At 33.9% G+C, this 14,576-nt stretch overlaps 1 long non-coding RNA gene across 1 annotated transcript; it reads left to right on the top strand.

Annotated features, from left to right (window-relative positions):
• Positions 1 to 5,879: 5,879 nt before the first annotated feature.
• Positions 5,880 to 7,762, top strand: LOC110109589. Its single transcript, XR_002304598.2, has 3 exons — positions 5,880 to 6,973; positions 7,305 to 7,354; positions 7,464 to 7,762. It is a non-coding gene; the product is annotated as an uncharacterized LOC110109589 (long non-coding RNA).
• Positions 7,763 to 14,576: the final 6,814 nt, after the last annotated feature.

Raw genomic sequence — 14,576 nt, forward strand, 5'->3', positions numbered from 1 at the left:
GGAAAGTGACAGTGACCTTCTAGATCTCCTACTTAGGGCATTTCTAAGACTAGTCATTCAATTGAATCTAAAAATCACTTAAGATTGGAGATGTGAAAAGTTGACTTTAGTGACATTTAGATTTTAAATTAGAGGGGCGTAATTTTGTACTCTAAATTTAAAGGTGAACATTTTCTATTTTATACATAGTTATGAAAATTTAAAGATAACAATTTCATATGAAATTTTTTGTTAGTTCTAAGAAAGATGAGAACTGTTTTCAGCCTCTTCCTGATTTCATCATTGGTTATTGTAAGAGAAAGAGTCAGTTGTTCAGAAGTATAGGTTACTATGTTTAGCTAATGAACTTCAATTATCCATGTCGAGAGCTATGTAAGCTTAAAAATATTTTAGAATCCTGACCTCTTTCTTTTCATGTTAGCATGCCATTATTTGTTAGAGACTTTTCTGCTAAAACTCTACGTACAATGCGTTCTTTAATGAATCTATTCAATAAGAAGGTCATCATATTTAATGGTAAAATTTAGCTTAGGATTTGACAAAGATGACCTCATCAACCAGGTTGATTAATTATTTCTCAGTCATGCTTAGTTCTTTTTTTCTTATATTCTACTTGTGAATGTTCTTTAGAATTGATTAATGAATGCTCAGAAAATAGTTTGTTTTTTGCTCTTTCCACATCTAATTCATCAGTTGCATTTCATATCAATCACATTAGAGGTCAGAGGAGGGACATAGAGGCTATCTCAAACCTTAGCTGCACATCAGGCGGAAATGGCTGCATTTAAAGTCCCTATTTTTCATCGGCTAGCTAATAGGGCCTACCCCCATATAGTGGTGATACTATTTTTCTCATTTCTTTATTAACCTAGTAAAAAAATGGAAATTTAATTTATAATCATAAGAGAGCTAAATCAAATCTTGATTTCATCACTTCTCTATAATGTTATTATACTGCACGCTGATGTTTGATCCAACTACAACTCCTTTATATCCTTTAAGGGTCTATTTGGTTGAGGATTATTATATACTCATTAATTAGCTAGAAAAACACTGTGAAACTACATACTTATAACCCGGTTAACATCAAGCTGTGCACTAATGCTCAGCAATGGGATTTCATTATAATGTACATAGAGGTCAAAAAACCTTGCAGAAATGGGACCAGTCACTGTTCATGGATTTTATCATGTCTGGTTGGCCATGAGTGCCTGCCTCAAGTTGGTGATTTTGTAGTGTATGGTTACATCAATATGATACGTAGTTTCTTTTGTTCTGTGGGGTTTAGAGAATCCAAATACCTATGGGAGTTGATTGTGCTCCAATTGATTTGGACCATTGCTTGTTTGTAGCACTCTAACGTTTTGTTTGGGACAGCTTCTTTGATGCTTTCTAGTATAAAAATTTAGATTTCAAGAAATTTTTGTACTAAAAAGTTATTTTAGAAAGCAATAAAAAGTTATCCCAAACGAAACCGAACGATCAGGCGAAGAAGCATATTTTTGCCAATTAAGTGATAAAAACAACACACTTTCCAGCCAATATGAGAGTGAAACATCATGAATCTCTGCCAAGCTTTATCTGGTTCCTCTATGGACAAATGTTTTCCAAGTTTAAATCATGCATCCACTCAAACCCACTTAGTGCCATAACAAGATTTCTCATTAGCTTGGTGGCTTAAGGTTGTCATACAGGGCTACAAGGACTGTCATGTGATATATGTTTTTATAGATAACCAGAATACATAGAACATATTTATGTGCTGCCAGAGATAAAGAGTTTGATATCATCCATAGTGTTAATCATGTGGAGCCAAAATTGGAGAATTTGACATGTTCTCAACTATTTTGAATTCGAAAATTCTTGTGAAGAATGAAATCAAAGATAAAATTAAGTGCTAACGATTAACAATGATGTGGAGATTGCAAAAAAATTAAAATTTATTGTGGAGCTATGAGATTCATATGAAGAGAATGGTCCTAGGAACTCCACTTCAAAATAAAGTTGTTTAGAGGAGGAATACAACTTTTAGCCTATGTTCATTAAGCATGAGATTGATACAGGTATTGTCATATTTGAAGGTTTTGGCTACTTACCATATATCTATGTTAATAAGATAAATAGAGATAAGTTTGAACCAGAACCCAAGAAGTGCTATGTTATTGGATATTATAAAGAGGAGTCCGGCTACATATTTTGGGATAATGAAGTAAAAGTATTGTTATAAATGAAAATATTATTTATGATGAATTTATTTTATATAAAGATATATAGATTAATCACCCCCAAAGACACCTTTACACAAGAGCATGTTCAACTAAAGGAGCTATTGTTTTGGAATAAAAATAGAAAACATTGAAGGAAACTTAAAGAGTAGCTTGAGCCTAGAATATGTGTGACTCTAGTTAAAAGGCCACAAAGAACTCATAAGTTGATTAATTGTTATTCTCATATTTTTTTAGATCTTGTTGCTTATACTTGCCCCCCTCCAAAATTTAGAAAAGCCCGCGTCAAAAGCTTCCCGCAAGCGGTTTCTAAAAAAAAAACTCAATTCCAAGCATATCTTCATAGAGTATATTGATTTTTTCCTAATTCATATAAACAATAAACTGATTAATTGAATCTGAATATAAAGATCAACTAAAACAAGGTTAAAGTTGCCCCCCCTCAAAATTTCTAGCTTCGCCATTGTGGGAGCTTATTATTAAAGATTAAATAAACAAATTTTATAAGAACAACTTGATGTTGACCAATCTGCCTAAAGACAAAAAGTGTTGCATAATATATAGATATAAAAAGTGAAGGAAGAATAAATAAGAGCCAAATTTATGAGGAAAGACCGTTGGAAAAGGGTTTTAATAGAAATAAGTTACGTATTACGAAGTTATTCTCTTATATAGTAAAACTAATGACTATTCATCTAGTGTTGAGCATTATAATAATGAAAGATCTATATCTTGAATAAGTGGATGTAAAGACAACTTTCCTCCTTGGAGGAAGAGATATCCATATGGTAAAACTTGAAGGATTTATTGAACTTGGACATAAAAGCCTTGTGCAAGCTAAATAAAAGCCTTTATTGTTAGAAGCGAATGCATCACCAATTGTATTAAATTTTAATCGATCCATGCATGCATATATAGGATCAAATTCTGCAGATGCATCCTCATTGCTACTATATTAAAGAAATAAGAAAATATTGCATTATTCTATTATTATATGTGGATCACATGTCAATTCTAGAGACTAATATTCAAAAAGATCAATAATATGAAGGTATAACTATGTATAAAAAAATATTGGTACAAAATATTTGAGAGGATCTAAAATGGATTATCGGGATATGAATAAATTACGGCAAGACCACAAGTACATTAAGGTTTTCATAATCACAACATACTGGAAAAGGTATTATAAAAGTTCTTATTTAACAAAGATTGTCAATTTTACTCCCAGGGAAAATACCCTCAACGTAAATTCAACTTCTTATGAAGTTTACTCAAAGGAGTTCTAAAGTTCATCAAGATCAAGAGGGAGAAAAATTCTACTGATATGCTCATAAAAATGGTATATGTTGAAAGTTTTTAGGCTTTGCACGCCCTTTATTAATCTCCACGAATATGATTTGGAGGTGCCGCATAAAGAGGTGCTCATAAATTGATCATTAAGCTTGTAAATTAGATTTTCTTTTTCAAATGGGAGATTAATAGCCAGATAGAGAAAAAATTTCGTATTGATAAACTTTTCACAATATTTGATTGAATCTTCGCTTTCATTATAAATCTTGAATTTTTTTTTTAATTTTTTTGAGAAAATTTTGGAGATCTCATATTTAATGCAATATCTGACGATATTATTTATTTTCTTTGAGTGTTTTTGTAGGATTTTTATTAACTTTGAATGATCTTGTTATATTTTGTGAGAAGTTGATGTGAAACAACTTGCGGTGGAAACATGACTTACACGTTAGAGATTAAAGAGAGTTTAACTTTGCAATGTTAACGATAAAATCTAGCTTACTCAAGTAGGATTCAAGAAAATTTGTGATAGATTATGTTAACGGCAGTGATTACATTTAAGAATTACAAGAGTCTTGCAAAAGATAACCCAAAATAAACTAGATAATGCAAATAGCTACTACTAAAGCCACACGTTTAAAGTTTAGATCGTTCACCTTGAGATCCGTCACTCGTTTTGAAAGTGGTGAGAGCCACGGGTTGGAGAGGGGTAGTGGGAGGGTGGAGCTATGGGGGAAGAGGACTTAAAATCTGAATTTTAATTCAGATTTCCGAAATAGGAGAACTCTTAATTTTAATTTCAGATTTTTTTGAATTTGAAATTAAGATTAGGAGGGAAGGAATTCATGGATCAATTAAGAAAATTAATAGGGGGAAGAGAGAGGAGTGGCCGGCCAAGAGAGAGAGAAGGGAAATTAATTTTCAATAGGTGGGGCCCCTGGTTAAGTAATTAAATCCTAATCAAATTCTGAAATAATAATTTCAGATTTAATTGGGACTTAAGTAACTTCCCAATTTGGTTTAATATGAGAGGGAAAAGAATTTCAATTTCAAAATAGCTCTAAGTGTCATTAATTACATTGCCTTAGGATGAATGCTTGATTAGGCAGGTAATTAAATCACAGGAATTGGAGTTCACGGCTTGGGCAGAGCTTGGATTGACCGGCTGCAAGAGAACTGTAGGGAGACTGGGGCTGGAGGCTCACGGCTGGCTGTTTAGCCGTGGGGTTGGGAGCAGTAAGGGGAGGGGTAGTTGCACGGGAAGATTACCAGGCCGGCTGCCCAAAGGATTGGAGGCTGGACGGGCCGGCGGTAGGCAGTCAGGTGCTCGACGGCTTGGGTGGCTTAGGGCTGAGCGGAGGCAATTGCAAGGGGAGAAAAAGAGGGAAATTGAGGGATTGACTGATTCCAAATTTACTAACCTCGAATGTCTTCTCGTTGAATTTCCACAAGATTAGTTAGCACGAACTAGAACTCACAAAGAGATCTAGTCTTCTCCGGCGAACTCACTAAGAAATCGAGGAGGGTGAAGAACTCACCAAGAGATCTTCTTGAACTCACAAAGAGAACACATAATGGTAAATTTTCATTTCATCAAAAGCTAAACTATTATATAAGAAAAGGGCCATATAAATAGGCCTCAAAATGACAAGAAAACAAAAGACTAAAATGCCCATCGGGCTACAATAACGACCAAATACCCATAAGGGCTAAAACGAAAAAACATAAAAATAAAAAAAACTACTACATAAAATGATGAAAATAAAGATCATGATCGTGGCCGTCGATCTCCGGCATCTCCTGATGGTACACGTGTCGCAATCTCTGACAATGTCCTCATCAGAAGTTTTATGACTCTGAATTTATTTCTTATCAATTAAGAGGTAGGGGTTGACATTCCACAATCACAAACAAGATATCAACCTTGTTAGGAGTTTTATTTGGGTTCATGCGGGAGGAAAATCTTATGTTTGTTCAAGAAGAAAAAGTTGAGACTAGTTCAATTCCACAAAAAAAAAAGAGGTTGTCAACCATAATAAGGATAAACTCTCATAACAAAGGAAGAAAGAGAACAATAGTAGCATCATTTTATTCCATGTTTAGCCTTGTCATTCATTCGTTGGTTGTGTTTCTTTTTAGTCATTGACATAAAGAAACTCCTATTTATCCTTATCTTTTTAACTTTGTATGAACATAAATCCTTGATGTACCCCTTTTTTAGAGTTTAGTAAAATACTTAGGCTTCGTTTGGGATAGCTTTCTTATTGCTTCTTAAAGCAGCTTTCTAAATACTAGTAAACTGTTTTAAGAAGCAATAAGAAAGCCATCCCAAACGAAGCCTTAATCTGTGTGTCTGTTAGCATACGTGGATCTCACCCAACACACACTAGCGAGAATTTATTCTGTGCGGAGACCGGATGCAGAATGCTATCCGGAGATTAACCAGAATGTGTCATACCAGCGGTACCGAGCCGTGGTACTGAACGGTACCGAGCCGCGGTACCGAGCACATGGGTGACGTGGCACATTCTGGTTAGTTTCCGAACGACTTTCGACGTTTGCACAAAATTATTAATCCACACTAGCAGATGTCTAGTGCATATATTCTCATCTTGTTCTCATGCACTTGGATGCTTAACTATACATCATGTCCAGGAAAAAAAAATTATATAACACAGATTGGCCTGTTAAGATGTCTTGCTCAAATCTCTCCTCATTCCCTTTCCTTTGATCGGTTTTTCCTGTTTAATTTGCTCCATGAAGCAAGTGGTAGGATCCACTTTTTCCCTGGTCAACTGCTAATTGATTGGGAATACCTATTCAAGTGCTCTAAAGCAGGAAGGCATGAGGTTACATTATTTTGGGGCATTACTGGAACAGCTAGTCTCGCCAATAGTCTGACCTAATAAATATGCTTTGTTATTACATGAGATATCTGTCTTGCTGTTGCATCCTTCAGTCCTTCACGTTGACAATAGACTATAACACTACCTGCATTTGAGTACTCTTTATTTTTGGTGGATTTTGAGGAATGGACATTGAAAGAAATTCCCATTGGATGGAGTCTCTCATGCTTCCACGTGATGGTATTTTATTATAGTTATTGTCGAAAGCTCTCTGATGCCTTAATTGTCTTGACTGGCTTTACTGTAATCTTTTCGGTAACATTTTCTGAACCTTCTTGCCTGGTTCTTAAATCAATAAAATGTCAGCTAAGTTTGAGCTTGTTCAATTCTGCTGAAGAGACAAAACAATAAAGTAGAAAACTTGGAAATTTAGTTGCTTCATCATTTTATAATTCCTGTTTTGAAGAATTATCAAGGTTGTTTCAAATGACTGTCCTTATCATTGTAGTGGGGATTGCCTAATGGTGGCCCCTTGCACTTAATGCTTCCTGAGCTGAGAGTCAAAAGGTTACCTCTTGCTGGATGGGTTGCTGCTAATTTACCGTTCAGGTAATAGTTACTAGTTAATTAACTGAAGTTTTACCTATTTTGGTGCTTAGAGCACAGAATCAGCTTATAAACTAAGGCTTCGTTTGGGACGGTTTTCTTACTGCTTCTTAAAGGAACTTTCTAGTATAAAAAATTTAATTTTTGTACTAAAAAACTATTTTAAAAAGCAATAAGAAAGCAATTCAAAACGAAGCCTAAAATTTGCTTGTGCTACAATGATGTGGCAAATCTGGAATTAAGAATAAGGAATCCTAAACAATTAAAAAAACTTTCCTATGTTGTTGCTGATCTGAACAACTTTTTCTTGTTTTCCCCATGTGTTCGAATGGAGGAGGGAAAGACAAAATGCTCTTGGCTAATTCAGGGGCTTTTGGAGGTTTGGTAGGTTCAAGTCTTTTCTTTTTCCTTGCGTTCACTTTTCCACCCACCTGCGTTCCTTTTCTGTGAATCTAACATTACTAAATCACTGGAAAATGAAACTGTCATGCAGAGTAGTGGCCATGTTTTAGAGATGATGAGCTTTACAAGTTACTTGTTTTTAGTGGAATCTGAGGCAACACGAAGGCTGAGGAAGCTACCTTGAAGGTCGGTATGATAGTTTTGTGACTTTCTTCTTCATTGAGCTTTTTAAGTCTGGTGCCTTACTGGAACTGTCATGTCACGTCAAGGACAATACGAAATTGTTACCAATAGAATCATAGAAATCGAGTTTAATGAACCTGTAAGGCGAACCATTAACCCTTTAACATATCAGATAATAAAAACCCACTACTTAGCAATTCAGCTGAGAAGGGGACCTGAACGTGTTTGAATGCTGCTTGAAGGGTATAAATGATGGCATTCTTGTAATAAAGAGAAGTAAATAAACTAAGCTAATTTACTTTTTATATATGTATATATAACTCAAAGAACCCAATGAAATTTGAATTAACCTCAAATTTATAAGATAATTATAAAATTAACACTTAACTAATTACAAATAGATGCTAAAATAGATGGGGATATTATTTGTAGAATTCAAGTTGGGTAGTTGAAGTGGATGAATGCATTGAGCCTGTGTGTGACAGAAAAGTACCCCTCAAATTTAAGAAAAAAAATTTATAAGATAGTAGTGAGACTTGCAATGCTTTATGGCACTGAATGTTGGCCATTAAAAGAGAAGCATAAAATTAAGTTAAGTGTTGCAGATATGAGGATGCTCGGGTGGATTAGTGGTTTCACTCTTAGAGACAGAACGTGAAACGAGTATATACATGAAAATGTTGGAATAGCTCCAGTGGCATAAAAGATTAGAGAGAGTCGCCTTAGATGATTTTGACAGATAAAACGTCAACCTTTTAATGACTCACTTAGGAGAGTAGATGTATTAAATTTAGTTTATATTAAGAAAAGTAGAGGTAGATCTAAAAAGATTTGCCTAGAAAATATCATAAATGATATTTTTTTTATTAAATTTAAATGAGAATTTAACTCTTAATAAGACACAATGGAGGAAAAAGATTTATATATGGCTGATACTTTAAAGGCTAGATGATGTTATTATTGTAGTATATTTGACAATAAGTTTGAACAACTCTAAGCAATTAATTAGTGTTCATCATTGTTGAGATTCTACCAAATCAAATATTATGAAAACTTTACTCGAAAGAGTAAGCTATATCATAATTAATCTTAGTCTTCAAGTCTTAACACTCTGGCATTCCTCTAAGTAGTCAACCTTTCAATCTGGTATGGTGAAACTACTTCTCATCTTGATTATTGCTATGAAATGGTGAACTTGAAATAATATTAACTTAGCACATCATTAGGTTACACCACATAAAATTTATTCTCATCAAATATAAAAAAAAAAATACATACATGAATTTATACTTAACACATTAATTACACTTAGGAAATTAATATAATTATCAAAAACTTAATGTAAGTAACTTAATAATAGTAATTACAAATTCAAAACTAGTTCAAATCATTTACAAATTCAATACTACTCATCACATATCATTATTTACAAGTTTCATTTGATTATATTTATTATGACACACTAGTAGATGATCAATTTATATTTGACTAAGTCGCGTTAAAAAATCATGAACAATATTCAAGAACAAACAAAATTAGATGAAATTAATTATAATATGAAATCAATACAATTTCAAATCACTAGGTGATTTTTAATCTTGAAGTTTTATAAATACAAGTATTTATCTCAAACTATTCTTGTTATCTATAGATTTCAATTTGGAGCTCTATAAGTTAGAATTTCAAAGTAATTTATCACTATTTACTATTTGCAACTTGTTATTGACCACTCATCGGTTATCATTATCTATAAGTTCCAACTTGATGATTATTTATTACAAGTCCATTGACGCCATTAGTTCTCAACATTCTCTTATACTTATCAACATTGCATATCACACTAATTAGGTCTTGAAAATATTTCACCACGAGAGAGAAGTCTACTCTAGTAACGATTTGAAAGAAGCCTGTCTTACGAGTTAAAAAAACTTTTAGCGCAAGATGAGATCCACCTAAAAATATGAAGAATTGCCCCTAAAAAGATATAAAGGGAAAAAAAGTTAAAGGCTTGTGATGACTTTATTATATATGCACAAGCAAAAGTTTTCCAAATCTTTATCATCATAGGAGAAAGATAACAATTCCTCTCATAGGGACATCACACCATAACGAAAAATAATATTATATTTCATTTCAATAAGTATATAATTGCAAAGTCTCCTACCCTTTATAATTTATAGGATTTCTTAAAAAAAAAAATTATAAAGTACACTAATCAATCACCTAGTTATCTACTCAGAAACTCGCCTACTCAATCTTTTCTTTCCCTTTTTCAGAAATTCTTCTATGCTTTGAGAGTTGTCGAGGTTGGCCTATACAAGCACTAACACTAGCTTCTTGCTTCACCAAAGTTTGTAGACACAAGGCGATTCCCTTATCATATTTCTCCGAGATCAAGTCCATATATTTTTGAGCCTTTACAAAGTTATCGAACAAGTCATTTGGAGTCTAAATTTTTATTTGGGATAGCTTTCTTATTGCTTTGATTTTCATATGATAATCATAATTTCAATTCGATTATGATTTTATTTGTTGTTTAAAAAAAATTACACTAAAAATTGCTTTCTACAAAAACTTCAAAAATTTACTTTTACTATGCAACTTTACAAAATAATAAGTATCTAAAGTTTCGTTTGGGACGACTTTTTTACTGCTTCTTAAAGCAGCTTTTAATTACCAAAATTAAAAAATTTTAAATAAAGATCCACTTTAAGAAACAATAAGAAAACTGTCCCAAATGAAGCCTAAGACTTTCTTTGAAACAATTTTCTTACTACTTTCTAAAGCAGCATCTAATTGGCAGCCATTGCCAATAAAAAGAGACAAAATTATATATATATATATATATATATATATATATATATATTTCTATTTCTATTTATAAAAATTTTGGGATCCAAATTTATATGTTGGTGATAACCAAATCTTCCAACACTTACAAGGCTCACGACAAAACAACACATGGAGAGAAAAAGGAGAAAAAATGACAGAGAGATATTCTAAGTATTATATTATTGAATTGAGTGCTCCCAAAATAAACTCCCGAAAAATTGATTGTGCGGACGTCGAACGCCGTCCGGAAATCACCCAGAATGTGCCACGCCATCCCTTCATTTTGTATTGTGGATGGATACCGCTGACGTGGCTGCACCTGATTCGCCTTAGGGCCTAGAGCTACGTCCGTCCTTTGCAGAGAATAATCTCTCCCAAATTTGACATATAACCCATTATTTATAGGCTTATGGGACTACGAGAATGAACTATATAAATAATATATTCATTAATAAAAGACTTGTAGTCCAGTATGATCGAGCCAGGCCGTTGACATATCCGAGCATATAAATTTCATATTTTTTTTGAAAAACTTTCTATTTGGTAACCTTAAATAGGGAGAAAACTAATATAAAACTATTCTTATTAACATTTCTCACTCTTTCTCTCTTATTATTATTATTATTATTTTTGATCCATCAACAAAAAAGAAGTCTATACACTCGATCACCTTTTTATCTACTGCTCCGTTGAAAACTTTGATGAGCTAATCTACAGGCTGGTCGTTGACTTAGAGTTCCCATCAATCAAGAAGTATGAATGAGATTTGAGATTTTTTTTTTTTCATAATAAAACTTTAAATCATTTAAATTGAAATTAATAGTTGCAGCATATGAGTTAAATTCATAAAAAAAATCATATTGTTAGTAAGGAAAAATGTCTATACAAATTGGTATCTATTTGAAAATTAGAACACTATAGATTAAAATAAATGATTTTAAAAAATATGAATTAATTTGAATTATAATTTTTAACTCTCAGAATATTTATGCTTTTTAGAATATTTATGTATTAGAAGGATCTTTGTACTCATTTTGTTGCATCGTTAGGATATCATGATGAGTTTCATCAATGAAGCCCATTTTGATTTAAATAAAATTTTTGAGAGCAGCAAAAAAATAATGATTAAATAAAAATTGTGATATATTACGGTATGAAAAACAATTAAAATCTTATTTAAATAATTGACCGTTTAAAATAAAAAAAAATATTTAAATTAAAAAAAAGTGTGGAGAAATTAAATTATTCGTATAATGTTTGGAGGCAGCTTTCACCGACCTAGGTTTAGCTAACAGAAGCCCTAACATATTGCATATTGTAAGCAATGATTGCCGCTTCTAATAAGGCAGTAGATAAAGTTTCACATGGCGAGCAATAAACAGCACTGTTGCTCCTTGTGCTTCTAGTAGCATGTAAGAGACATTTTCATTCAAGTGGAAGAGAGAAAAAAGAAGAGAGAGACAGATTTATTCTAGTCATTTTTTGTTATGAATTTTAAAAAGATTAAAGCTGTGTTTGAGACCTTTTTTACGGCTTCTTACAACAACTTTTTAGAAAGCTGTTCTAAGCGAAATCTAAGATTTTATTTGTGTCAAAGGAATAAAATAGTACATTTATGTAAAAAGCATGAACAAATGTATATTTTCATTAGCAATTTCTATCCAATATTATTGAAAAATGGGGGAAAAATTCTTATCATGTGAAGAAATTAAAATTCATTTTTTCATCGAATAAGGGATTGCTTTGGACAGCTTTCTTACTGCTTTCTAAAGTAACTTTTTAATATAAAATTTAATAAACAAAATATTTTTGTACTAAAAAGCTTATTTATGCTTCGTTTCGGACGATTTTCTTACTACTTTCTAAAGTAATTTTCTAGTATAAAATTTCTTGAACTAGAAATTCTTGTACTATAAAGCTGTTTTAGAAAGTAATAAGAAAGCCATCTCAAATGAAGCCTTAGAAAATAATATAAAAGTTGTCCCAAACGAAGCCTAAGACTTTATTTAAGACAACTTTTTTATTGCTTCTTAAAACAGTTTTTTAGTATAAAAATTTTATCTATTGAGTACTCTTGTGAGAGCCTTGCTATATATGTATTTACAAGTGTTAAGTTTATTCAGCTAAATCTTTAGGATTTTTTCACTTAAATGCTTCAATGTGCTTGTGATAAACAATTGTTTGTATGTTCAAATACATTTTATTCATAAAACAAAATTAATCTTGATAAATAATTATTCTATCAGCTTGATCTATAACTAGCTATTATGTTATCTTCAATAAATAATGGATAAAATGGCAAGGTAATGCATTAAGTAGCAGATTCAAATATTTCTTATCCATAAAAGATTGAATTTCACTTTGATCAAGTGTAAATTCTACTAAAATATCTTGAAAATAAAACATTACCTATCATCACATTTGATTTCTTATTGATTTAGGCTTCTTTTGGGAAAGCTATCTTATTACTTTGCTTTTTCAGATCGCAATCACAATTTCTATTTGGCCATTGCTTTTTCATTACTTTCAAAAAAAATTTGCACGAGGAAACTGCTTTCTAAACTACATGAAATTCTTCCATTACCATCAGCAAGGACCGCCGGTTAGCTGCCGGTAATTACTCCGGCGGTTTGACGGCCAGAACGCCGCCGGTAATAAATCCGGTAATAACCGGTGGTATAGGCTGTCGGAAAGCCGTCGGCGAATTAAACCATCGGAAAAACACCGCCGGCAACGATTTCCGACGTCGTCTTTACCGGCGGCTTTGGAACCACCGAAAAGCCGCCGGTTAGTTTAAAAACCACCGGTAATAGCAGGTTAACCACCGGAAAATACCCCCGGTAATAGTTGAATTTCCTGTAGTGCTACAACGACTTTAAATATTCCTTTCTCAATAGCATTGTTACAAAATAGTAAAAAAGTTATCCCAAACTAATCCTTAGTGTATACAATTTTACCTGTTGAATATGTATAGTGATTTTACTTTGAGCTGATCTTTTTGACTCAATATTAATATGGTTCTTAATACGTTATCATGAAATTATCTTGATTGAGAACGAATCTCGATGTAAATCCCAATCCGGAAACTTCAAAAATTAAATCCTGGAGCACCCGAACTCCGATTTCAGCGAGCTTACAGTCAAACTGAGCGTCTCGGAAATACGAACCCAACGACACCAAATTCAACCCAATACAAGCCCAAATGGGTCCAAATCAAGGACCCGAAGCGTTGTTGGAAGGTTCAAACCACAATTTGAGTTACCAAACGGTCTCCAATTTTAACGAGCTTATACTCGAATCGAACGGCTCGACGAGACCAATCCAACGAGCCCAAGATCGCCGGATTCCGACATCACTAAGGCCTTCAAATGGCTGACGAACGGTGTATGATCAAAGGATTCAATATCAACCGTCCATTCAACCACTCCATGTTCGCCCTTGATCTCACACATATTTACAATCCATGCCACTCCAGAAAAACTATAAATAGAGCCCTCATTATTCATAAGAGGGACTCAAGTGAAAAGAGAGAAGAAGAAGGAAAGAAGAAGAAAAAGGGGAAAGGGAGGATCCTCTTCTCCTCGACCACCGCCGGAGTTCGTCCTGCCGCCCGAACACGCCGGGATTCTGCGTGATATTCGGGAGAACGCAGAAATTCTGCCCAACTTCCACGTGATGCTGAAATTCTTCCCAATTTACAACAGAGTTTCTTCCTGACGTCGAAACTCCGCCCAAGTGAAGCCGGAGTTCTCCTCTGCCACCACCAGACGTCAGACTTCTACCCGACGTCGGACCTTCACTCTTCGCCAAGTTTCTACACGACGCCAGACTTCTACCGGTTATCGGACTTGCTGGAAGTCTACGCGAAGATGGATTTCTTTCCATTATTGGACTTCTACCTTACGCTGTCCTTCTGATCTTCGTCATCAGACTGCAGTCTTTCCGACCTTCGTCGCCCGCCGACTACGGTCATCCTGACTTACGTCGCACGCCGACTACAGCCCTTCCGACCTCTGTCGCCAGCCGACTACGATCCTTCTGACTTACGTCGCCCACCGAATTCAGTCTTTCCGACCTCCGTCGCCTGTCGACTACGGTCTTCCTGACTTATGTCGCCCATCGACTACAATCTTTCCGAACTCTGTCGCATGTCGACTATGGTCCTCCTGACTTAAGTCGCCCGCCGACT

Source organism: Dendrobium catenatum, unplaced genomic scaffold, assembly GCF_001605985.2.
Source record: "Dendrobium catenatum unplaced genomic scaffold, ASM160598v2 fragScaff_scaffold_716, whole genome shotgun sequence".
Taxonomy (NCBI): domain Eukaryota; kingdom Viridiplantae; phylum Streptophyta; class Magnoliopsida; order Asparagales; family Orchidaceae; genus Dendrobium; species Dendrobium catenatum.